Source organism: Ursus maritimus, unplaced genomic scaffold, assembly GCF_017311325.1.
Source record: "Ursus maritimus isolate PB19 unplaced genomic scaffold, ASM1731132v1 scaffold_9, whole genome shotgun sequence".
In the NCBI taxonomy this organism is placed as follows: Eukaryota; Metazoa; Chordata; class Mammalia; order Carnivora; family Ursidae; genus Ursus; species Ursus maritimus.
In genome coordinates, this window is record NW_024427107.1 from 67,603,705 (window position 1) to 67,627,409 (window position 23,705).

At 53.2% G+C, this 23,705-nt stretch overlaps 1 protein-coding gene across 10 annotated transcripts in view; it reads left to right on the forward strand.

Moving 5' to 3' along the window:
• The window catches only part of LOC121101714, a 230,094-nt gene that overhangs the window by 31,716 nt on the left and 174,673 nt on the right, over positions 1–23,705 (forward strand). The window contains exon 1 of one of the 10 annotated variants that reach the window (XR_005833721.1): positions 22,875–22,894. The exons of the other annotated variants lie outside the window; for them this stretch is intronic. The gene's annotated coding sequence lies outside the window, so the exon portion shown is untranslated. Of the gene's footprint in view, positions 1–22,874; positions 22,895–23,705 lie in introns of those variants that run through there. 10 annotated transcript variants of the gene reach the window in all.

Below are 23,705 nucleotides of genomic sequence, written 5' to 3' on the forward strand. Positions count from 1 at the left end.
CCCCCCCCCCCCCCCCGGCTGAGCCGGTTCTCGCAGGATGCCCAGGGGCGGGAGGGCACACCCGTGGGTCCCGGGTCTATCTCTAGTGAGATTGTGAGTGAGGAGAGAGGCCCAGGGCTCCAACAGCTTCCAAGTCTGCCCCAGTCTACCCCTGTGACTAAGCAGACCAGAAACCCTTGGCGGCCTGGAATCCTTCCCCAAAGCTTGTCCTGGAAATGGATGGTTTGGGTCAAAGTGTTTGAGACTTAGTCTGCATCCCTGTAAAATGGGGACAATACATTTCAAAGGGCTATTAGGAGTGAGGCAAGGTTCCTGGCACATAGTACGTGCTCCGTAAATTCCCTTCCAAGTCAGAATTAGCTCTTCCTCCATGTCTCATTGACCAGGAGGAAAGGGAGGCAGATACCACTGACCCCATTTGATAGGCGTTCAGATGTCTGACGTGGGATCTATGTTGGGTCCAGGTTTTGGCTCCACGCCCTGTATCACTACACAACAATTTCATACCCTGTCATCTGACCGAAGACATGTACAACTGTATTTTTATTTGCAAAGGAAAGTAAATGCATTTTTATTTTATTTTAAATGGCTTATTATTTATTATTACATTTTTCATTTTTGTTTTATTATTATTTTATTTTTATTTATTATTTTTTAAGTTGTATGCCCTTTAAACTTTTGTGGGAGTGGTTTATGTTTAGATCCTTGAAATTTTACGCCTTTCTTATTACCTTTTACCCATTTTGGTTTATTTATTTATTTTTTTAAGTAGGCGCCATGCCAAGCTTGGAGCCCAACACAGGGCTCGAACTCACAACCCTGAGATCAAGACCTGAGCCGAGATCAAGAGTTGGATGCTTAACTGACTGAGCCACCCAGGGGCCCCTATCCATTCTAGGTGTTTAAGACAAAGACTGAAATACTGTTTTGCCCTTTAATGGGACTCTGCACTGCATTTGTTAATGCCCCCCTGTGGGGCAGGAATTCTGGATTCCTTTTTTTTTTTTTTTTTAAGATTTTACTTATTTATTAGAGAGCGCGCACACATTAGCAGGGGGAGCAGCAGAGAGAGAGAGAGCACACAAGCAGGGGGAGCAGCAGAGGGAGAGGGAGAAGCAGGCTCCCCACTGAGCAGGGAGCCCGATGCAGGGCTTGATCCCAGGACCCTGGGATCATAACCTGAGCCAAAGGCAGACGCTCAGTGGACCAAGCCACCTAGGCGCCCCAATTCTGGACTCTATGAAAAGGCCATGTCTTCCAGGCACAGAGGGCTGCTCCCATGCCCAGCTCCAGCCCCCCTTGAAGGTCATCTGTTCTCTCCTTCCAGAGGGGGCCAGGCTGGGCTTGCAGTCACTGGTGTGCACGAGCTGTCTCTTTGCCTCAGAAAAGACCTGGTTTGTCCCCAAGCTATTAATCAATCTTAGAACACCGACATCTTGATCCAGCTTGGTCACTAGAAAGTCATGGAACCCCTCAGTCCTTCCCTGGGTGCCAGGAGAAGTTGGACAAGGTGGCATTCAGTAGTCTGCCCAGTTCCTCGAATTCACATGGCAGAGAGCAGGTGTCCTGGGACTATAAGACCAGGTCAGAATCCTTTCTCTGAAACCTTCTGTGATAGGCCCCAGCAAGTGCCCTCTCCCTCTCCCCTAAAGGTGAGAGCCTCAGCTTCCTGTCCTACAGAAGCAACAAATGGGACCCTGCCCACCCTTCAGGCTATGAGGACAGACCGGGTGGTGAATTTGGAAGGGGTTTGTCAGGGGCCAGGTGTTTATAAATCAAACCCTCTGTGAGTGGCCCTTGCTTTTTAATAAGAGGTTGGAACCCCTTTCCTGGGCTTCCTAGATGTGCTTGCATGGTACTTGGTACAGAGTCCTTGAGAGAAGGCCCTTTCTTTCCCAAGCATGGCCTCAAAGGGCTAATCTGCCTTCTGAAGCTGCTAAATCCCGGGCAGGGGGCTCTCGATATGCCTCACGGTTCCTTTGGGGAGCCTCCTGGCTTCTGAATTACTGATGCACGTCTACATTATTAAAAGGCTCTATTTGCATTAGTTCGCTGAATTTGGTGCCCTTGTGAATGGGAAAGCTGCCTGGGGAAGGCGGTCCTGATGCAGCCTCCTGAAGGGTCTGAAATAGTAAGTGTGAAGCCCCCGGGAGAGCTGAGGCCACCATTCCTCAAGCGTACTTTTGGGTGCTCATACTGTGCACATGGCCCGTTTCTCCCCTTTCCCTTGCCCACGAAGCCTTCGTAACAGAGCTCTCCTCCTCCCGTGTTTCTGTGAACCACGCAACCCTCGAGCAACCTGTAATCCTCTTCGGTTCTTAAAGACATAGCTCAGGTACCACTTCCCCCAGGAAGTCCTCCCTGACTTCCAGATTTAGGAGAGGCTGCCGCAGCTGCCTGTATTAACCGTGAACAGAGCCCTTCTCATCCGCTAGCATCAGCATGTCCGTCTCACCCACTAGACTGAACTTCTTTGGGACGAACCTCAGTGCCCGCCACAGTGCCTGGAACCTATCAGGTACTCTGTGTGGGAAAGGGTTCTCAAAGAAGATGGACTTGGAATTGAGCCCTTCGTAGGGATGACGAGAGCGGGGGAGACATTGTGTGTTGTGAGGGGGGTACTTCGTTGTGGGTCCAGATACGGTTCCTTTCCTTAGAGCTGATGGTCGGCGTGAGGGCTGGTGGAGTCTAAGCATGGAGAGGCCATGTTAGGCTGGCTTGCTGATGCCCTCATAGCCCGAGTGAAGAGTGGTTTCGGGTCATCAGGGAGAAGAAGGACCCCCAGGGTATTCCCCCCAAATACTAAGATCGTGTCTTTGCTGCGCTGTCTGGGTTGGAGGGGAGCAGGGATAGGCAGGGAAGGGGAGGAGGAGGTTTGGAAGCCCTCGATAGCCTGAGCCAGGTGCACGCGGCGGGGAAAGGAATGGATGGACGGAGATCTTATTGGAGTCTAGAAATGTAAGAGCACCAGCCCTTGACCCTAAGCGTGCGTGTGTGTGCGTGCGTGTGTGTGTGTGTGTGTGTGTGTGTGTGTGTGTAGCTGACTCCACACTGCCACCCTGCCCACGGGCTGAGGTTATGCAGGTGATCCGACCCAGTGCACTGCAGAAGCTGGCAGGAACATGAATAATTCATCAGATATGCAGATGAGCCGCCCAGGGTATCTCTGGTCTTGGGGAGAATTCTTAGGTGACCTGAGATGTTTGCAGAACAGAACGTTCGTTGCCCCATCCACAGCCTCAAGGCCTGGTGCAGGTTTATGCATGTGAGAGAGATTTCCAAAGTGGGTGTTTCTCTGGCACCCATGGTTTTCTCTCTTGAACAGAACTCGAGGAAAGGTCACTCGTGTTTATTGAAACTTCTCCTCCCTACCCAACATGCGTTTCTGAAAGCCCTGTTCCCCCCAGGGGTCCAGGCAGGGCTGTCCTGGCTCCTTGGGGCCCGCGGGTGGTCCTTTGTCAGAGATGCCAGTGAGAAGCCTTTTCCAAGAGCACACCCCGGACCCCACTCAGGCCTGGGACGTGTGCTTCGTTAGGGTTCTTGAGGGGATCGCGGCTTTAAGCTGCTGAACTAAATGGTGTAAAAACAGAATAACTGGTCTTGAGAGGTCAGCAGAATGTGAAGAAGGAAAATGAGGCTGGGACGTTCCCCTCTGCTCACACTGTAAGAGCCACTTGTGTGGCTGGGTTGGCGTCCACGCTGCCTTTGGTCCCACCCGCCCTCTAAGCAGACCCTGCAGGTTCTTCAGGTCTCCTGGAGTCTCCTGTGGCGGGAGGCTTCTTCCTGGTGGGGTCCTGTCCTTCCTGCGCACCTCTGCAAGCAACGTGTAATACTCGGAGGTCTTGGTCCAGTCCCATCTTCCCTCAAGGCCTTAGCCACAGCCGAGTCCTGCTTCCTACTCTGGCGCGTGTCTTGCTTGCCTCCTCTGGCTCCCTTGTCGTGGCTGGAGCCCAGGTGGTGTGTGTCCAGGTAGCACCCCCAGGTGCTGGCCTATGGCTAAGGGGACGGCTGGTATGTGTGAGGCACATAGCTTCTCAGGGTGAAGATAGTTCCTGGAAAAGGAGTTTCGAATGGCACTTAAACAGAAGATGATCTACCCAGCCATAAAAAGGGAAATGTCTATCAAAAAGGCCACTTTCCCCTCTTAAAATCATATAACACACAAGGCACCGATGTACTTACTCTGTTGTTGACAGAGCCACAAAGAAACACACATTGCTGAAGAGAATACAAATGTTTATAGCCCTTTGGGAGGGTGTGCTGGCCTTTTCCGTCCAGGAAGCCCTTTGACCCAGTGATCTCGCGTTGCCATACAGTGGTCCCCCCTTATCCGCTGGGGACACGTTCTAAGACCCCCCGTGGATGCCTAAAACCTTAGTGCTAAACCCATGTAGACCGTTTTTCCTATACATACTTACCTATGATCAAATTTGATTTATAAATTAGGCACAGTAGGAGATTAACAACAGTAACTGGTAATAAAATGGAACAGTTACAGTAATATCTTGTAATAAAAGCTAAGTGAATAGAGTCTCTCTCAGAACATCTCATTGCCTGGTACTCCTCCTTCTTGTGATGATGTGAGATGATAAGATGCCTATGTGTTGAGATGAGGGGAACGATGCCGGCGGTCTGACATTGTTTTGGGCTACTGTTGACTTTGTGATGGTTGGTCCAAAAGAGGATCATCTGCGTCTGGACCGCAGTAACTGAAACTGGGCCTCAGGTCACTGAAACCCTGGGAGGCGAGGCCGTGGATAAGGAGGACTACCGTGTTTCCCCTAGAGATACACCTGCAGGGGTTGGTGTAGAAGGAACCATGCTCAGGAGTCCTCATTCTCCTGTAACAGTTTTATAGTAGCAGAAGATAGAGCGACTCAGATGTCTGTAGCCGGAAGCTGTTGCAGTAAATGACGGCCGATCGCACCGTGGCCTGGAGGTGGGAAGGGTAAAGAGTGGCTTTGTGCACAACATGGACAGATCTTGGGGCACGTCGTTGCAAAAAAGCAAAGTACAGAATAGTAAGTACAGCTTGCCACCTTTTGTGGAAGAAGTGTACCTATGTGGGAGGGATGAAAGAATGTGTATGTGCCCAGCTGCTGAAAGGATCCAGAAACCAACACAGGTGGCTGGCAGCCTGGGTGTGTGGGGGAGAGACAGGCCAGAGGGGTGAGGGGCATGAGGGGGACTTTTGGCCGTGTATCTTGGGGTGTTATTTGAATTTTGAACCATGTCGAATGTATTAATCTATCACACATTTAATTTAAAAATCCGTGACCTTCTCGTGGTTAGGCTGGGATTATCGGTTTTGGGGCGGAAAACCACCGTGGCAGGGTGCCATTTCTTATCACATCATTAGCATCAACTCGGCTTCTACAAATCCCAGTGGGGGGACTTACCAAATACTTTGATCGCTACTCCTCAAAACTGGCAAGGTCACCAAAAAACAAGGGAAATCTGAGGAACTGCCACAGCCAAGAAGAGCCTCTCATGTATAGACTTCAGCTCCTAACAATGTGTCAATATTGGTTCATTATTTGGTAAGAAATCATCATATAAAATGGTAATAGCAGGGGAAATGGGGGCAGAGCATATGGGAACTCTGTACTAGACTCACAATTTTTCTGTAAAATCGTAAACTGTTCTAGAAATTCGTTTGTTTAAAAGTAAGTGGTGGGGGAGCGCCTGGGTGGCTCAGTCGGTTATGCGTCTGCCTTCAGCTCAGGTCATGGTCTCAGGGTCCTGGGATCGAGCCCCATGTGTCCACGAGTCCTCGGGCTCCCTGCTCAGCGGGGAGTCTGCTTCTCCCTCTGTGCACCCTCCCCCGCCCCCCTGCCTGCTTGTGCTCTCTCTCTCAAATGAATAAATAAAAAATTTTTAAAAAGATTTTATTTATTTATTTGACAGAGAAAGAGAGAGAGAGAGAGAGAGGCAGAACACACAAGCAGGGGGAGGGGCAGAGGGAGAGGGAGAAACAGACTCTCCGCTGAGCAGGGACCCTGACGTGGGGCTCAATCCCAAGCCCCTGGAATCATGACCTGAGCCAAAGGCAGAGGCTTAACCTACTGAACCACCCAGGCGCCCCTAATGTCTTTAAAGAAAATAAAAGTAAGTAATTGGCTGGCTCAGTTGCTAGAGCATGTGACTAGTGATCTCAGGGTCATGAGTTCAGTCCCCTCATTGGGCATAGAGATTACGTCATAAAAAAAAATTAAAAGGAAGCGGAAAAAAATTCATGGCCTCATTTGATTCTTTCAATAGCCTATGAGTTGTTTCTGTCTTACACACGAGAGGCCTAAGGGTCAGAGAGGTTACAGATGTGCCCAGGTGCCCGCAGCTGGTACATGGTGGGAACCCACACGTGGCACGGCCGGCATGCAGGGGGGTGCCACGCCAGCGTGGGGAGGGCCTCTGGGGTGTTGCTGGGCACCAGGAGTGGAGCGAAGTCTCGCTCAGTGTGTGGATGTGCGGTTGGAGGCTCTGGGGTTGGAGACACAGCTGGAGGTCAGATGCCAGGGGCCCCCCCGCAGATTCTGAGTTGCCGGGAAAGGGATGGCAAGTGGTCTCATTCCCTGGGCCAGTCCTGATTGGCTGGCTGGCTGCTGGGAGCTTCCCTGGCTCAGCAGGAAGCATGTGTGATCGTTTATGAGGTTGTCAAGCACAAGGGAAGGGGGGCGGCTGGAGAGCAGGCAGCAGGTAACCGCTGAGATGGGGGTTGGGTGGGGGACCCTGATGGGGTTTAGCCTGGCTGGGGGGGCGGGGGCATGCAGTGCTGCACCAGGCTGCTTTCTGTCCCTTTTCTTAGACCTTCTCAGGATCTCTGTGGTGGGCTCAGGCTCGTTTGGGGATGGAGCCCGGAGAAGCCAGGGGTGGAAAATCTGGGCTCCTTCTGGGCTCGAATCCTTTGAGTCTCTGAGGCTAAGGCAGAGCCTGCAGCCTGGCCACCTTTCAGAACAAGGTGTTCCCAGGAGGTGGAAAGACTGGTTCTCAATCCGATAAAGGTAGGATCCTGAGGAAACCTCCAGGGCCCTGTCCCAGGGCACCGTGGTCATCGTCCCCAAGAATTATCTGTTGTCACACTCCTGGCTGGCTGGCAAGGTAAAAGGGGTGGAAGAGGAAACAGGGACGCTGAAAATAAGGAGTAAGACTACGTGTGCCTGTGTGTGTGCATGTTGGAGTGTGGCTGGGGGCTTGCAGGGCTGTGTGCAGGCTCTTGGGGACCGGAAACTTCTTTAAAGGGCAGTTAGGCAAAAGTGAGCCTCCCTTGTAGGCAACCCGATGGTCAGATACCCAGTTTACAAAATAGGTAACGGGGGAGTGGCTCTTTGGCATTGAGAAGGAGCCTTTACTTTGTAAAAGATTTTTAATCTCCGGTTTCCCTGATACAGTGCTTGACGCTGGACTTGGAACCCAAGTTGGGGCACAACTTTGTGTTTCTGTTGATGATGTTTTGTTCCTGGTTCAGGGACACTAAAAAGATACTTAAGGGCGCCTGGGCTGGCTTAGTAGAGCATGCGACTCTCGATCTCGGGGTTGTAAGTTCGAGGCCCACATTAGGTGTAGGATGACTTCAAGATAAAATCCTAAAAAAAGGAAAAGAAAAAAGAGATCTCTGGTAATAAAAACAGCTGATGTTTATATAGATGACCAAGCACTGTGACGTGGCTCGTAACACACAGCTGCAAGCCGGTGGACCGGGGCAGAGCTGGCTTTGAGGATGGTAAGAATGGACCCCGTGCCTGATCTTTGTGGAGTGCATGCAGCTTTCAGAACATAGAAGGAGTGTCAGCTGTCAGCACGTGGAACTGAGGAGTGTGAGACTGATATATGAATTTTGTCCTTTAGTCTCTTGCGCAGACTCAGTGGTGGGCCAGAGTCCCTTTGTCGTAAATTAAGAAAATGCTGTTACAGAAAAGTTTCGAAACATTTTATTTTGAAACAAGACTGCAGAAGGAACAAAACCAAACCCCAAAACTGAGGTAGGTGGGTAGAGAATCTCTCCTTAATTTTAAATACAGAACTTTTATTGGGGGGGGGTAGGAGGTTGTGAATAATTTATTGACTTAGTTTTTAAAGATTTTATTTATTTGAGAGAGAGAGAGAGAGAGAGCGAGAGCGGGGGGGGGGCAGAAGGAGAGAGAGAATATCCGGCAGACTCCTGCCTGAGTGCAGAGCCTGACATGGGGCTCGATCTCAAGACCCCAAGATCACAGCTTGAGCCGAAACCAAGAGTCAGACACCCAACCGACTGAGCCACCCGGGAGCCCCTGACTTATTTTTAATAGTAGCCCCTTCTGTTAAGTGGTGGTCTAGTAGATACATTTGGGCATGAGTACCCTTTCCTGGTGCTTTGTTCTCTTTCTTTGGGACTCACTGTGGTTTTGTGGGAAGAGAGAGGGCCATGTTTTTGGGTAATCCGGAGTTGTTAATCCCAACTTCATCCCGAGCTGTGCGACCTGGTTACTTAACGTCTGAGGACCGCCTCGTGGTCCTCCTCGGCCCACTGGAAGTGACAGTGAGCACGTTGCCGGCTTCTGGTCAGAATGAAGATACCTGGCCCAGGCGCGTGACTGGCGTTCCGTCCATGAGGCTCTACTCCGGAGCGGAGAGATTCCCCGAATGCGGCACTTTCGCCTCCAGTGGAGGGACGCAGGCCGGGGAGTGGGGTGAGGGTCTCACCCTGAGTGGCAGGAGTTACTTAGTTTCAGCCTTTTGGGAGGGTGAATTTGGATCAGGAGTCACAGGTGAGGGGTCCCGTGAGCCCTTTGTGCGCTGCTGCCCCCCGTTCCTCAGTGGACGGACTTCACGGGAGGAACCTCTCACTCCTCTGGCCTGGATCGCTCAGGCTGTGCCCACGGTCCCTGCTCCTGCACGGAGGTCGGTGACGTCACTTAGGCGAAGCCTCATCGAGATCTCCTGCTGCTTCGAGCTCAGCCGGCACTTCACCAGGAAGACCCGGAGCCCGGCTGCCTGGTGGCCGACTCCTGCGGTTTTGGGTAGCCGTCCCCAGGCTCGGAGGCCCTGGGGAAGCTGCCTCGGTTTGTGGTGTTAGACTTCTTAGGGCTGAGTCGCAGCGGCAGGAGTTGCTGCGATGAATTGTGTGGACTTTGTGTTGAGTCCCGAGTGAAGCAGCAGTGACTGCAGCTGGAACAGTAACTAGGCTCCCGGGAGGTGTCGTGGAACCACGTGGCGCTGACGCCGTGTCTGTCACAAGGGGCTGCGAGCCCAGCGGGACGTCGGAGTGGCACTTGGGCACTTGGATGGGTCATCTGAGTTCTGCTCAGCATATTTTCCCCTGCCTGGAGGCTTTGGAGCAGGAGGCAGTGAGGGGGCGTGGTTAGTGCCTGGACTCCGGTGCTAGCCTGCCTCGGGGTGAATGGGGCTGTGTGATCCTCAGTATGACATCAACCTCTCTGGGCCTCAGCTTTCTCATCTCTGATGGAACAGGGTCTCTCCCCAAAGGGTTGGGGTCTTAAATGAATGAACGTATGTAAAGCAGACAGTATAGTGCCTGAGGATAAAGGGAGGTAAAGCCCTTGGCACAGACGAAGGGCCCCATAAATGTGAGCTCATGTTGTCGGACTCTTGTTCCTATTAATGAAGCCTGCCCTGCACCCTTCTCCCTCCGCATCCCCATAGCAGCCTGCGGCCAGCCCTGCTCACAGTTCTTGCCACATGGAGGGAACCTGACTGCTCGCCTGTGGCTCTGGGGCCTCCTGAGGGTAGGGCCCTGGGTCTGGGTCCTTTCTGCTTCCACAGTGTCTAGTGCGGTGTCTAGCTGCCTGGTGGAGGTGCTTAGGAGACAGTGACCCGGTGTGACTTCGGCGGATTCGGGTAGCTGGGAGAGCACAAGGGCTTCTCTCTCATGCTGTCTAGACTTCAGAATCGGAAGAGGGGGTGGCATGAGGTTATTAAGCACCTCCCGTGCACAGCATCTTCTTTCGGCCAGAGCCTAGCCGTGGATGTGGCAGATGGACCGCAGGTCCTCCAGAACCTAGGCTCCAGGCGAGGAGGCAGGATAGAACCTCTTGCAGGACCAATAGCCATAGAAACCTGGAGCAACAGTGAAAGCATGAGTAGGTGAGTCAGTGCCCAGAAGGAGGCCAGGCAGGGGAAAGTGAAGAGCTGCCCTCGAGGATTCTGGAGGGCTTCCTGGAAGAGGTGGCCGGTGAGTGACAGGATCTTTGAGAGGGGAGGTGGTGGAGGTGGAGTTTTGCTGGGAGAGGCTCGGGTTTACCTAAGGGCGCTGACTGCTGGCAGATGCAGACGCAGAGGCTTTCCGTAGGCGCACTGTCACTTCAAGTGCTGGGAAGCAGTTGTGCCTGAACTCTCTAGAAGTGCGGGAAGATAGGAGGGAGAGATTACAGGGGAGGAGGAGGAAGAGAGGGGTCTAGGGAGGGAGGGGGCCCAATGCCCTTTCAGCCTCCGAATGCTGTCTAGAATAAGCTACCCCGCTGGGGCTCCCTGGCTCTCAGAGGGCTCTGCCTTTCATTGTCCTGCAAGCCTGTCACTTCTCTTCCAGCCTCCTCTGTCCCCAGCCCCAGAAGCCAGTGTGCCGGTATGCTGGCATCCCGGCCTGGCATCCCGGCCGTTTCCTGCCCCGCGGCTGCCCACCCTCCTCCATCCTGGTCACCCTGTGCAGGCATGACCTCACCCCGCGGCCGGGAAGCTGGGCTCCTGTTCCCGCCTGTTTACTCTGGCATTTGGACAGGTCGATCACGTGCTGCCCCGGGATGCCAGCCTCGTGAGTCGGCAGCAGTGGGCACAGGCGGGTGGGAGGCGGCATTCCTCTGGGCTGACTTGCATCCCGCTGGGCTGGCATGGGACCCCTGCTTTGGAGACAGATCCGGGGCACCGGGCCGGCCCAACTCTGCACTGGGGTGCTGAGTCATTGCCCTGCAGTGCGGCCTCTGAGTCATAGGGGCAGCCCTGTCCTCAACAGCAGGTCCTTTGTGGGACCCTCCTGGGCCTCATCGGCCCTCTGTGTCTTCGGCCACCGTCAAGGTCTCTGGCATCCCAATCCCTTTATAGGCCCCGCCCAAATCAGCTGTGCCACTTTGAGATCCAGAATCCAAGAGGTTGACTCAAGTCAGCAGCTGAGTTACGGGAAAGGGAAAGCAGTGTGGGCAGACAGAGCAAGCTGGGGCGGGAGGGAACCAGCAAGACTGGGGAGGGGGGCAGGTCTCACGTCCTGACAGGCCAGGGGAGGTGCACACGAGTCTCCTGTGTCTTGTGTATTTTGTGGGCATCGTGCAGTGACCTTGAAAACCCACCCCGTTAACTCTGGGAGTAGGTACAATAATACCATATATTTGTTGACCCTATGCTGTCTGCTGTCACTTCTGCTCTTGACCCAGAGACGTTGGACCCTGTCCTTACACCTGTTTCATGGTGGAAGAGGCTGAGGGTTTAGTAGGAGACACTGGCTCAGAGTCACAGATCTACAAAGTGGTGTGTAGGGATTTGAGCCCAGATCTCAGTTCACTATGAGACTCCCCTCACTGAGCTTGTGTCCGTCCGTGTCCGTGTCGTCCCCCCCCACCCTTTGTCTTTGGGTCTTTGCCTCTTGGCTGCTGGGGTCTTCCCTAAGGAAGGCAGCTGTCAACCTTACGGGAAGCCCACTATTAAAAGGAAACAAAAGTGTCATTAGAAGTCCTGCGTCACTGTGGATTGAGCCTGAGGGCAGACTGGGGGCGTGGACCTCCTCCACAGGACTGAGAAAGCAGCTGGAGGCCTTCACAGTGAGAGGGCCCCTGAGGGTTCCACCTGGAAGCTGGGGGTGAGGATGGGGCATGGTGTGAAGAAATGGGTGGCTCTATGACCCAGAGGGGAAATCTGTATTGAGGCTCTAGGGTGCTGGGGAAGGATCTTGGGCCTAAGAGAAGCTTCTGGAAGATTCTTTAGATGTACCCTCCTTTAGTGGGTGACTTTGGTGTGTGTGTGTGTGGGGGGGGTCACTTCATTTCTACTGGTCTCCGGTATTTCCTACAGAGGGGGAGGGAGTTGCCCTAGACCAGTGTTTCTGAAGCATAACCTCGGGGGGCAGGGGCAGGGATTTCTGCTTGGGGCTCAGGGGATTGGAATCTGCATTTGTAGTGAGCCTCCCAGGTTAAGCTGGAGAACCCCTTTCAGGTCAGCCCCTGCCTGACTCTGCAGGTAAGGTCTTCCTACCCTCTGTGTGCTATGCTGGGAGGCTTAGAGTTGTAGGGCCTCAGCCCTAAATGTAGCTTAGGGCCAAATGGGCTACACAGATAGGGTTTGGGTTTGAAATCCCAAAGGATACACTCCATCTGCATCGTGTAGAGAGTGAGATTTCTGGCCTTACTTGGGTTGGGTGGGGGGCGGAGGGGGGGGTCTCAGTGGCACACGGCCACCCTGGCTGGAGCTGAACCAGCCGCCTCTTGCGATGGGCTCTTTCCAGTCCCCATGATCCTGCCCTTCCCCAGGCCCTCCCATGGAAGCCACGTGACGGTTGTCATTTATAATCTTGCTCATCCTGTTATTTTTCCTTTAGAAAAGAGGTGTGAAATATTTCTTATGCCTACCCCTCTGTCGAAAGTAGTAGAGGAAAACAGACTGTGTGTTTCTAGAAAGATGGGAGTCAAGGCCTCTCTTCATGGAGGGATTTCTTATATCTGCTCTCCACTCCAGACACAGACCAGAGGACGAGGACGAGGAAGAGGATGGGGAGGGCTTCGGTGGAAAATGGGAATGTGCAGGTCCTGGCATGTCAGAATGACTTGAAAACACGGCAGGTGTCCTACAGAAGCCATCGGTTGGGGTTTTCTACTTGCCAGGCTTGTGCTAAAGTGCCTTTTTATATTAACCCATGTAATTCTTTTTTTTAAAGATTATTTATTCATTTGAGAGAGAGAGAGAGCAAGCACGGGTGGGGAGGAGGACAGGGACAGGGAGAAGCAGACTCCCTCCTGAGCTGGGAGCCCCATGTGGAGCTCGATCGCAGGACCTGGAGATCATGACCTGCCACCCAGGTGCCCCTTAACCTATTTAATTCTTAACAAGAACCTAATAATGGGGAGGTCTACTGTCATTATCCGTATCGGCCGAATGAAGAAATTAAGGCTTGGGATGCACAGTTATGTGTCCAAGGCCATGCAGCTAGTAGGGGCAAGGCCGGTCAGCAGTTAGGCCTGGAGTGTGGAGCCCCAGGCCTTGTGCTCCTAACTGTGCCGTGGACAGAATTTCATAGCCCTCCAATAATCCACCCAGCTCTTGCTAAGAAGTGCTTATGGGTCCTGTCCCATATTTAATTTCATGTGACCCTCCCGCCCTGTGTTTTCCCACTGAGTGGACGAGGCTGCGCAGACGTGAGGCAGTGCAAAGTCAGGTCTGGGCCACAGAGTCATCTGGGGTTGATCTTGGGCAGGGTATTTATCTAACCTGCCGTTGCCTCAGTTTCCTTATCTGTAAAATGGGTGTGATAACAACTCGGCCAAGGTGGTTCAGTGAGACTCTTCATTTATGCAGTGCCTGGTACCTGGGAAGCCCTCTGCAGTGATCTGTTGCTTTGTCCCTACAAGTACAGAAGCTGAGTCACAAGTCCTGAGGGGGGATCCCGTTCTCTTCTCTCCTTCAATGTGTCATCTCGCCTCTCCTTCCACCCGCGTTCCCTGGGTGTGGCGAGCCCCGGGAATAATGCCGCTGTACATGCCGGCTGGTGACATACAGCCCCGGGAACGCCTTGTTTCACGCAGGCCCCGTGACTGGCTCGCTGCTGCCAGCAGTGCCGAGAACAGCAGTGCCCCGGGGACTGTGGGGAATGGTGTGTGCGGATCTGGGCAGGTGACCTGTTACCGGAACGACCGGGCAGCTGTGTGGAGGGAACCGGTTGCCGGGTGCCGAGCAGAGGAGCAGGTTTTGGGGGTGGATGGTGGTGCTGCAGGAAGTCGGGATCCTCCTGGCCGCACGGGTTCCCAGGTGTGGGCGCTGGGGTGCGGTATGGGACCGGGAACGGGCGCTCCCCAAAGGTACCTTCGAAGGCAGGGAGAGGACTGGGAATCCTAGGTTGGCACGCTTAGGGAAAGGATTCCCGGGAGCGTGGGAGCTCGAGAAGCACCGTGGGGAGCCTCAGCACGAGGGTTGCCTGCTGACAGGTGGTCTTGTAGAGGGGAGGAGTTGAGAGCAAGGTACCAGCTCAGGAGCTCTCGCTGTCCTGTGGCGTGTAGCCCTTTGCCATCTGGCTGTTTCTCTCCCTCCTGCCGCGTGACCTTCCGAAGGGCAGGGAAGCTTCTGGCAGAGCGCCCTACACACGGCAACATCAAGATGTGAACGTCACTGTGGACATGGCCGCGGCCTTCCTTCTCTTTGGTCTGCTGCTGTCTTGTTGGTGGGGCACCTCTGCTCTCTGATTTCACCTAGCGATTCCTTCCTCCTCCGTCCGTACTTCCGTGCTCCCTTTTACCCTTCCGTGCCTTTTTCCTTCCAGCCATCCTTCTACGTTTCCCTCCACGAACCACCCTTTTACCCAGCCACCCTGCCCCTGAGCCACCCTTCCAGCCAGCTACCCTTCCACCACAGAACAGCCACTGACTACCTCCTGTGCACCGGCACTGGACCTGGCTCTGGAGATGCCCCGACGGAGAAGAGCCCACAAGGTCCCTGCTCTGAAATAGTTCATATTCTGGGGAGAAGCTGAGCGTATAATGCAGTCCTTTCAGCACACACCATATAGTAGGCGCTAAGGGAAGCACTAACTGGAGAACACTGGACCGTGGAGGGGAGAGAGGGTTCAGCCTGGGCGGCCTTGGGCAGGTTTCACTGGGGAATTGTTTGAATCGACTTTTGGAGGGTGAATCCTTTCTTGGGGCCAATGGGAGCCTTCAGATCCACCATCACATCAGGCCCCTGCCACAGAACCGAGGGGAAACTAAACAGGCAACCGGACTCCCCCCCTGCCCCCCACTATGCATGCTTATGTGTAAATACAGGCAGAAAATAAAAGCAGGAAAAAAGAATAAAGCAGAAGAGGCAGATCACCTGTACTCTTGAGGCTGGGAAGTAGCCACTCCTAGCACCTTGCTTCCTGCTTCCATATGGTTTCACGTCTTGACTTGGGTCACCTAACATTCTGTCATGACCGTTGCCCCATGCCGTTCAAAGTTGTAAAAACTTGTGTTGAGCAGCTTTCCCATAGGTGATTGTGTACCCGTACAAGAGATACTGGGTACGTTGTGCGTCCTTTCTGGCGGAGTTGAGCTTTCTCTGTGGGGGAGAGGTGAGGACAGTCTGTCGAGGTTCCTCCCCCAGTGACAGTGCAGAGCGTGTGTGTGTGGGCTGCAGGGACATTACTGACGTCATGATCATTAGCCAAGTCAGCGCTACCGGGCACTCAGGTTTCCCTCTGCTTTTGCCTGTTACAACACACACACCTTTTCATGCATCTCTGGTTGTTTCCTTGGCAGGGCTCCCTGTCCCCCCCCCCCCCGGGCCCCACAAAGTATGAGGCGTCTTATGGAGTCTTCACCTATCCTGTCAGGTTTTTTTGGAGGAAAATTTCACGAGTCACCACTCGAAGGGCTACCGAGACCGTGTGCTCAGATTTGAACATCGAGATGACTGCAACACACCGCACAGCGGGAGCGAAGGGTGAAGGCCTGTGATAGGCAGATGCCCCCAAACAAAACAAAGAACCCCACGATGTTCTTGTTGCTTTGCTTTGACCTCCGGTGTGATTGACCAGCTTTTCCTGTGTATTACCTCTTTGTGTTTTGTCAATTGGTCATTTCCTTCAGGGTGTTAGCAGTTTTTTCTCATTGATTTGTAAGATCTGTTTTGAATAACTGGTGAATTTTGCAGATAGGGGAATGGGGAGCCCCGCTAGACTCTTTGTTAGGCAGACTGTTCCAGGAAGGGGCGCCTCCATTTCCATGGGGCGCATTTCTTTACAAATCTGCATCCGATTGTGGTCGCAAGTCATGTTTTGCAAGTGAATGCAGGACCGGCTCACTAATCTGGGCGGTTGCCGATTTTAAAAGTTCCCACTGAAGTGGTATTTGCCAAAGGAGCTTCTCTCTTCTATCTTCCTTTTTTTTCGTCTTAAGCAAATGATAAATCCTGCTAACTTCCAGGGGTCAGTGTAAATCTCGGCTCTTCAGGACCTCCACCTGGAACCCCCAGGTTAACGACCGGTGGGGGCTGGGCGTATTTCTCTATCACAGCGTCTGCAGCAATTTTTATCTTAGTGGGTGTCTCTGTAAACATTTGTTTAATGTCTGCTTCTCAGTGCTTCTCAATGGACGGGAATCTTCTTGAGGGCAGGGACCACGCATCGGAGGTGTTACCTTCGTCCCTAATGCAGTCCTTGGAAATGAACGCCCAGAGTTGTGAAGTGACTTGCCTAAGGCCACCCAGCTTGGAGTGGTTTGGGCGTGGCTGAGTTGAGCTGGTTTCTCTGGGAGGCTTTGCACCTACAGTCAGGGCTTTGCTCTGGTGTCTGGGTGAGCAGAGCAAAGGTTGGCTGGCATGACAGGCCTTGTCCCCTTGCCTCACTGGCATTGGTCACTCCAGATTATTCTGGCTCAGTGAGGAGAGTGAGATCTAGGGGAGAGGTTGGGACTGGTTTCCAGGTGAATGCCAAGTGACAGCCAGCTGCGCCCTCTGCTTGGTGGCACCCATGCCTTGCACTCCACCTGGTGTCCCCCAGGCCTGCTGTGGAAAGAGAAAGAAGCTTCATTTGTCACAAGCCGGGGCATGAAACCATCTGGGAAGTCTGGTTGCCTCACTCCAAGGCAACGGAAGCCGCAGTTGGGGTGTGGGTTGGAATGCTTGGTTCCTGGGTGGGCAGGGGTAGGGGAGGCCTCGCGGCGGAGGGGAGAGAGCCCGCCTGTTGGAATTGGGTGCTGCCCACTCCCTCTTCTGTGACTTTGGGCACGCCAGCCATCTGTGGGGACCCGGTCTGCTGTGGGAAAAGTGGGAAAAGTCCCTAGCACTTAACAAGTGCCCAGGGGAGGTTGGTTTCCTTTCGATCTCCCTCGCCCCGTTTTCATAACTGACACGTACTGAATTTGGCAGAAAATTTCTAATACTGGGAAATTCTGAGCGGATTCAGTGAGAAGTCAAGTTGGAGGTCCTCCTGCTCACTGGAGCGCCACACGAGGGGGGCAGAGCTGCCCCTGTGTGGGCAGGGACCTGCCAGGGAGCTAAACGCACAAGCCCGGAACCATTCTGAGTCCTTGGGGTCCAGTGGGGGGTTGGACAGCAAGCTGGCTGGAAGACCCATCGTCCCGTCCCAGGTGCACTACTTGGAGCCGTGGAGCCCCCGCAGGTCTCTGGCTGCAGCTTCCTCACCTGTCAAGGGGGCAGGAGGGAGGGTCGCTGCACCACGGACTGGCGTACGATCCCTGGGATGGGTGGGTGGTTGGAACCATCCAGGAGCCTCTGGGATCAGGTCCAGGCAGGGTTTTTCAGGGGGTGGAGTGGTAGGTGGTTATCTGGGGGCCTTATAGGTACTGAGCAGCAGCCTGGGCCCTGGCACAAATATGGGTGTGGCCGGCGGAATGATGCCCCCCCGCCCCGATGTTTGCATCCTAATCCTTGGACCCGTGTTACGTGGTCAAGGGGTATTCAGGTTGTAGATGGAATTAAGGCTCACCTTGAATTAGATTATCCTGGATTTTCTGATGAGTCTGATGTCATCACAAGGGGCCTTAAGAGTGGAAGAGGAAGGCAGAAGAGGTCAGAGTGATGTAAGAATTGAACACTGCAGGTTCTCAAGATGGAGCCAGGGAATAGTCTTAGCAGACTCTAGAAGTTGGGAAGGCTGGGAATCAGGAATCCCCCCTCCCCCCAGCCTCCAGAAAGGAATGTAGCTCTGCTCCATTGGCTCAGGGCAGCCCGAGAAGGGTGGCCTAAAGGTGTGTTGGGTGTTTTGGGTCCCCTACCCCTCCTACCCTGCTGTCTTAAGTTTTGATTTCTGGTCTGTTGGAGTTTGGTATTTCTTCAGCTTGCTTGGAAGCCAATGCTGTGCCCAGCTCAGAGCCCGGCACCTTCTCAATCTTTCCTTGACATATGTCCACGGTCTGCTGATAAGGCCCTCCAAAGCTGCCTGTGCAGGGAACGTGCACCCCCGCCCCCCATCCTCTTTTGTGCTCCTGCCCCAGGGATAAGATATCAGCCAGCGGGGCTGGATAGAGGTGACCCCGGTCCCAACCTGAGGCCCACTGGTTACCCCCCCACCCCGTCCCCCCTCCACCTGGTGGGAGCCTGCAGGAGCCTGGAGGTGAACAGGGGCATGAAGTAGGCAGCAGCCTGGGGGAGGAGGAGGCTGGTCTAATAGAGAGGGTGGGCTGGGAGAGTGCTCCAGGGTCTGGGCGAACGTGGGCCGATGAGGGCACAAACATGGGCCGATGAGAGCATGGGGCCAGGAGGCTGCTGTTGCTGAGAGGGTGGGGGAGCAGTGTCGGAAGCCCTCCCAGAGATCTTAGCTTGTGTTGGAGGCTTGCTTATCTGCTAGTGAACACGGGCGTTTATGGAGGCCACCGGCATTGTTACATTCTATACAGACTGTCCCCTGTACTGTCGCCAGTGAAGAGACTCAGGCCCCAAGAGGTTCAGCACCTTGCCTCCTGTTGGGGGACCTGTCCAGGTGTTTCACACTGTTCAAGGTGCATGGTGGAGCCTTGAGGTTTATCTTTTAGAAGTCTGGGCCATTTTAGCGGAAGGTACACTGTCTGTAAGGGTTTGTGATGTGTGTGTGTGTGTGTGTGTGTGTGTGTGTAAGATTTGGGCTCATTGTGTAGCATGACATGTCTCCTTAAACCCAAGCTCGGACAGCTCCCGTCGTCATCAGCTGGGTCTGATGACAACCTGGGCAGAATGTGGGCTGCTCGCCAAATGACCGGGCTCTCCTGTGTAACTTCTGCGCACGGCCTGGCTCGGCTGGGCTCGATGCCCTGCTCGTCCTGCTCCCCAGCTGCCTGAGCCTCCTCAGGCCCCGTCCCCCAAACTGTGAGGAATGGCCAAGGATGCTGCCTGGGCTTGTGTTTGGCTTCAGCCAGGGTCCAGTTGTCAGGGAAGATGCAGGGGGAGGGCCTCCCTTGCTGGGGAAGGTGAAGGAGGTGGGGGACCGAGACTCTGCAGCCTGCCAGCCCTTTTATGTGCAAACCCGACCATCCGCTCCTCTACCTGGAACACCCCCAGGCACCCCCTCCTCCAGTGAGAGGGGTGAGAGGTGAGGAATTTCGTGGGGAGCATGGGCTCTGATCTTGAGGTGCACATTCCTCTGCACTATCCTGGGGTTCAGGCTGGAATAACAATGAGGGATGTTACAAATGCCCGCCTCCTAGTGCTCCTGGAGGATGCTCCCTTCTGGAAGGGCTCTGCTGAACCAGCCCGGCTTTTCCTGCATTTCCGTGAGGCTCTCCTTCCTTCTCTGACAAAGCGGAGCCATTGGGATGGTAATGCCCTTCCGGCTGGCCTTGGCTCCAGGTGGAAAATGAATCTGGAGGCCTGCCCTGGAGGCTGTGCAGTCTCATTTTTTCATGGAGATGTGCTGGGGGCCTGGGGCTTGGTGGGGGTGGAGTGGTGAGATGGGACCCAGTAGAAGTCACCCCTTCTGGGGAATCTTTTTTAGTGTAAATGTGCCAGAGGCCCTAGGTCACCCACCCTCTAATAAAATTACCTTCTGCTGCCCCTGGTGAATCCAAACTGCACCTTCATGGAGGCTGGGAGGCCCCCCCTCCCGAAACCATCATGAAGGGAACGTATAAGACAAGGGAACCACTTAGCCGTGGGGGCATTAGAGCCGGGCAGCTGTGATCCCTTCTGTCCTCATCCGCTAGTCGTTTTTCCTCGACTTTCTCAATAATTCATTTTTTTCTTATTACACAAAATAAATGTGTCACAAAAAATTACAGCACACTTCTTATGAACTAGGCAGCTGTTCTAAGTTCTTTGCAAACAGTTACTCCTGTAGTTTAACCCCATCGTGGTCCGGTGAAGCGGTGCTAAGGCAGAGGTTGGGTGCCCAGGGCACAGGGCGCAGGTTGTAAGGTGAGGATCCGGTGGCGTGGCCGGAAGGTCTGGGGCCTTCTCTGCTCCCAAAAGGAGAAAATGAAAAATGTTGGTTGCGCCATCCAGAAAGAAACGCCCTGAGTATTTCCAGAATGTGGGGCATAGTTAGTGGTTACATATAGACCATTTCATTGTAACAAAGCGTCAAAGTTTGTTTAACTAATTTCCCATCATGTGAATTAGTAACATATTTTTAATGGCCCTACATGTGTACTTCCGCACCCTGGTCCCCTTGACACGCATTTCTCATTTTCAGTGCCGTCTCTTTACTTTTGCGAAGTTTACTAGGCTTTGAGAAGGACTTAAAATTCTCCTAGACACACACCCACAGGTACTCTGTGTCCTCAGTGCGGAGGGAGTGGTTAGGGAGTTGCTTCTGGTGCACTGAGGTTGGTAATAAGCAGCTTAGGGCAGTGTTGGTGGCAGATGCCCGTGACCAGAGCTCTGGAGGCCAGGGTCAGGATGGGGTCCAGTGAAGGTGCCAACAGTTTGCATATTGCATATTAACAATGAGTTATTTAAGCTATCATTAGTAAGTCGTGAAGCTGACATTATTCTTTACTATCAAACAACAGACTGATGCTAATGCTATCACGTATTAATTATTTAAGTTTTGTTACTTAGTGTTAAGCTTTGTAGTGTTTGACTAACACCGAAAGTCAGAGGAGCAAACATGCTAGACCATGCCAGCCGTTTTCCATCAGGATTTTCTTCTTCCCGTTTTCCCCGAGAGCTCGAGGCTCTGTTTGTATGTACCGTTCCCTGCAACTCCGTAGCCTGAAGTTTGAGGGTGTTTGTCAGATTTTGCTTGGTAATAGAAAGCCACAGTGGACAGCCATCCTGGGTTGAATAATATTCCTTTCTCTCTCCAGATCTGGTCTGCTGGGTCCTCAGAATGTGGCTTTGTTGGGACATAGGGTGTTTGCAGATGGAGTTAGTTCCAATGAGGTCATAGTGGATGAGGGCGCACCCTCAGTCCGATGCGTGGTGTGCTTAGAAGAGGAGAGACAAGAGCACAGAGGGAAATGCTCTGGAGAGCCGGGGAAGAGGTCTTGTGACGAGGGGGCAGAGACTGCAGGGCTCACCTGCGAGCCAAGGAAGGCCAGGCATGGCGAGGAGCCTCCAGGGGCAAGGGCCAGGCAAAGTAGGATTCCTGAGACAGTCACCTGCACAGAGCCAGCCTCCCTTGGAGGGCAGAAGGTGGATGGGAGAAGGAGCCCACTCCCTTTTTGTAAGAGTAGACGCTTCGTAAACAGTGCTGGGTGAAGGAAGATGATGTATGCTGTGAAACTGGGACTCCCATTCTGCATGCCCTGGCCCAAGTAAACATCCTCTTCAGCCAGAGGAACCTTCTCTTCCTCTTGCTAGCTCTGTGACCTTGAGAAAGCAGCTTGAAGACCCTGGACCTCGGTGGTGTCCTTACTTGTAACGGGTGAACCTGTCTTGGGTGGTGGTGGGGATTAAACATGGTAATGCGTGCAGAGCCCCAGCACATGGTGGCTGCCCCAGAATGTTGGAAATTTATTGTTTGCCGAAGACATAAGTAGTATTGCTGCATATGCCTATTTCCTGTTAACCCTGTAATAAATAGCCACATCACATCTCCCCCCTCCCGGACTTCCTCCTCCGTCCAGTGGCAGGGAAGGGCGGGAACCCCACAAGGTGAAGCTGAATCCTTTCCTGTCCTCTTAGACTCTCTCTACCTCCCCGTGTAGGCGGGTTGAATAACCATGCTCTGTCTATCCCCTCCACAAGGAAGAAAGGGCAGGGAGACAAGCGGGCATATGACCTGCAGAGGAATGGTTATTGCAGGGTGGGGGCTGGGCCAGAGCTCCCCAGGAGGGGTGTGTTGGAAGTTGACGCTCCGTAGCAGATGGCACACATCTACGTTGTAGCCTCGTGTTAGCGCCAGACCACCTTCTGTGGCTTGGATGCCCAAGAATGTTCCCAGGGATGGCAGACCTCAGGATGAATGTGGAGTAGACATGAAGGAGGAACAGGAACCCCACCCACCCACCCCCAGTGTCACACCACCTCTGTGTTTGCTCATGCAGATCATGGGGGTAGAAGAGTTTTGAGGAAGCATTGAATTTTAGCCTTGCCATCTGCACAATAACCCTGTTTCACAGTTTAGGAAATTGAGTGTCAGAGAGGTTATTTTGGTTCCATGACCCTTTCCCAGAGCTGGGGAAGAATGTGCATGCTCCCTTGTCCCTGTGCCTTTGTCCCCTCCCAGCCCTGGCTCAAGTTGGGGGAGGGGAACGAGTAGATTCCAGTGAGCGGTGCCCAAGCTGCCTGCTGCTTCACACCATAGGTGGGGGTTTGCAGCCAGATGTGCGGGACTCCTGGTGCTCAGGGTCCCCGACCTTTATCTCTCTCTAGGCAGGAGTCGGTTAGAATCGGGTGCAGCGTGGAACTGCCCCTCAGTGTGGGCAGGATATCTTTCATGCAAAGAAAAGTTTAGGATATAGCTCTTTAGTGCTTTTGGACCTACAGCCAGGAGCTGTTCTGGCACCCGGAGAACAGCCACAAATTCTAGTGCCAGGTGGTGATTCAAAAGCAAGACCAAGCAAAACATCTGTATTTTTTCCTAATTGTATTAAAAATATATGCTTATTGAGAAATAACCTCAACCACTACAGAAATTTAAAAGTAGGAAGTGACCTTTTCGTAGAATGTCATCACTGTCCTTTGGCGGTGAATGTTAATGGAAGTCAGAAAACCCTGGCTTGGAATCCTCGCTTGACTCTTCCAGTTTCTAAAGGTTTCACATGAGGGAAAAGTCCTGCCACCCCTGAGTGCCATCAGGAGAGTTTGCAGAGATGTTCGGTAAAATTACCTCCAGGGCTATCACTGGTCGGATGTGAGTTCCTTTATATTCTTCGTCCCCATTTCCACCCCTTTGCTTCTGATCTTCTAGGAATCCAGATGCGGGAGAGCAGAGTGTCTAGAAAAGCCCTGTGCATTCTCCGTTCTGTTGCTGGCTGCACGACCGAGCTCCTGTCTCCGCCCCAGCTCTTGCTCTCTTCGCTTGCTGGGTTTGGCTAGCTCCGTCTCTCCTGCCCAGGTTAGGCAAGGACATGGAGCTGCAGGCATCCAGCCAGGAGTGTCTGCGTGTCCCAAGACCTAGGCCCGCCTCTGGCCTTGGGTGTGTCCTAGGCAGGCAAGTTCAGACAGAATACACGCTCCTCCTTGCAGACTCTCAAATGCCCACGACACATACCGTGTTTCCCCTTCCACTTATTTACCTGCGCGACTTGAGTGTGCTTGGCTCTCTGAGCTAACTGAAGGATGACACTTTCTCATCCTTAACTAATTTGGAAAATGAATAGAAAGGAGACCCCTTTTAATTTCTGGAAGCATAGGGAATATGTTTATCATTCCGCTGCATTCTTGGCTGCTAAGACATGACAGTGGTTAATGTTCACGTATTGACCTGCGGGGGGGTGAGTGGGTGGGGGTGGTAGTAATATTAGCTAATATTTATTGAGTGCTTTCTGTGTGTGAGGGACCGCTGTGTACTTTGCATGGATTATCTCATTTTATCCCCCCAGCAGTCCTGTGAAGTAAGGACAGTTGTTAATTTCTGAGGAGGAAGGCAGACCATCGAAATGCTAAGTAAGCCTCCTGGGGTACACTGTGAATGATGGAGGCAGAATGCAAACGGAGCCTCG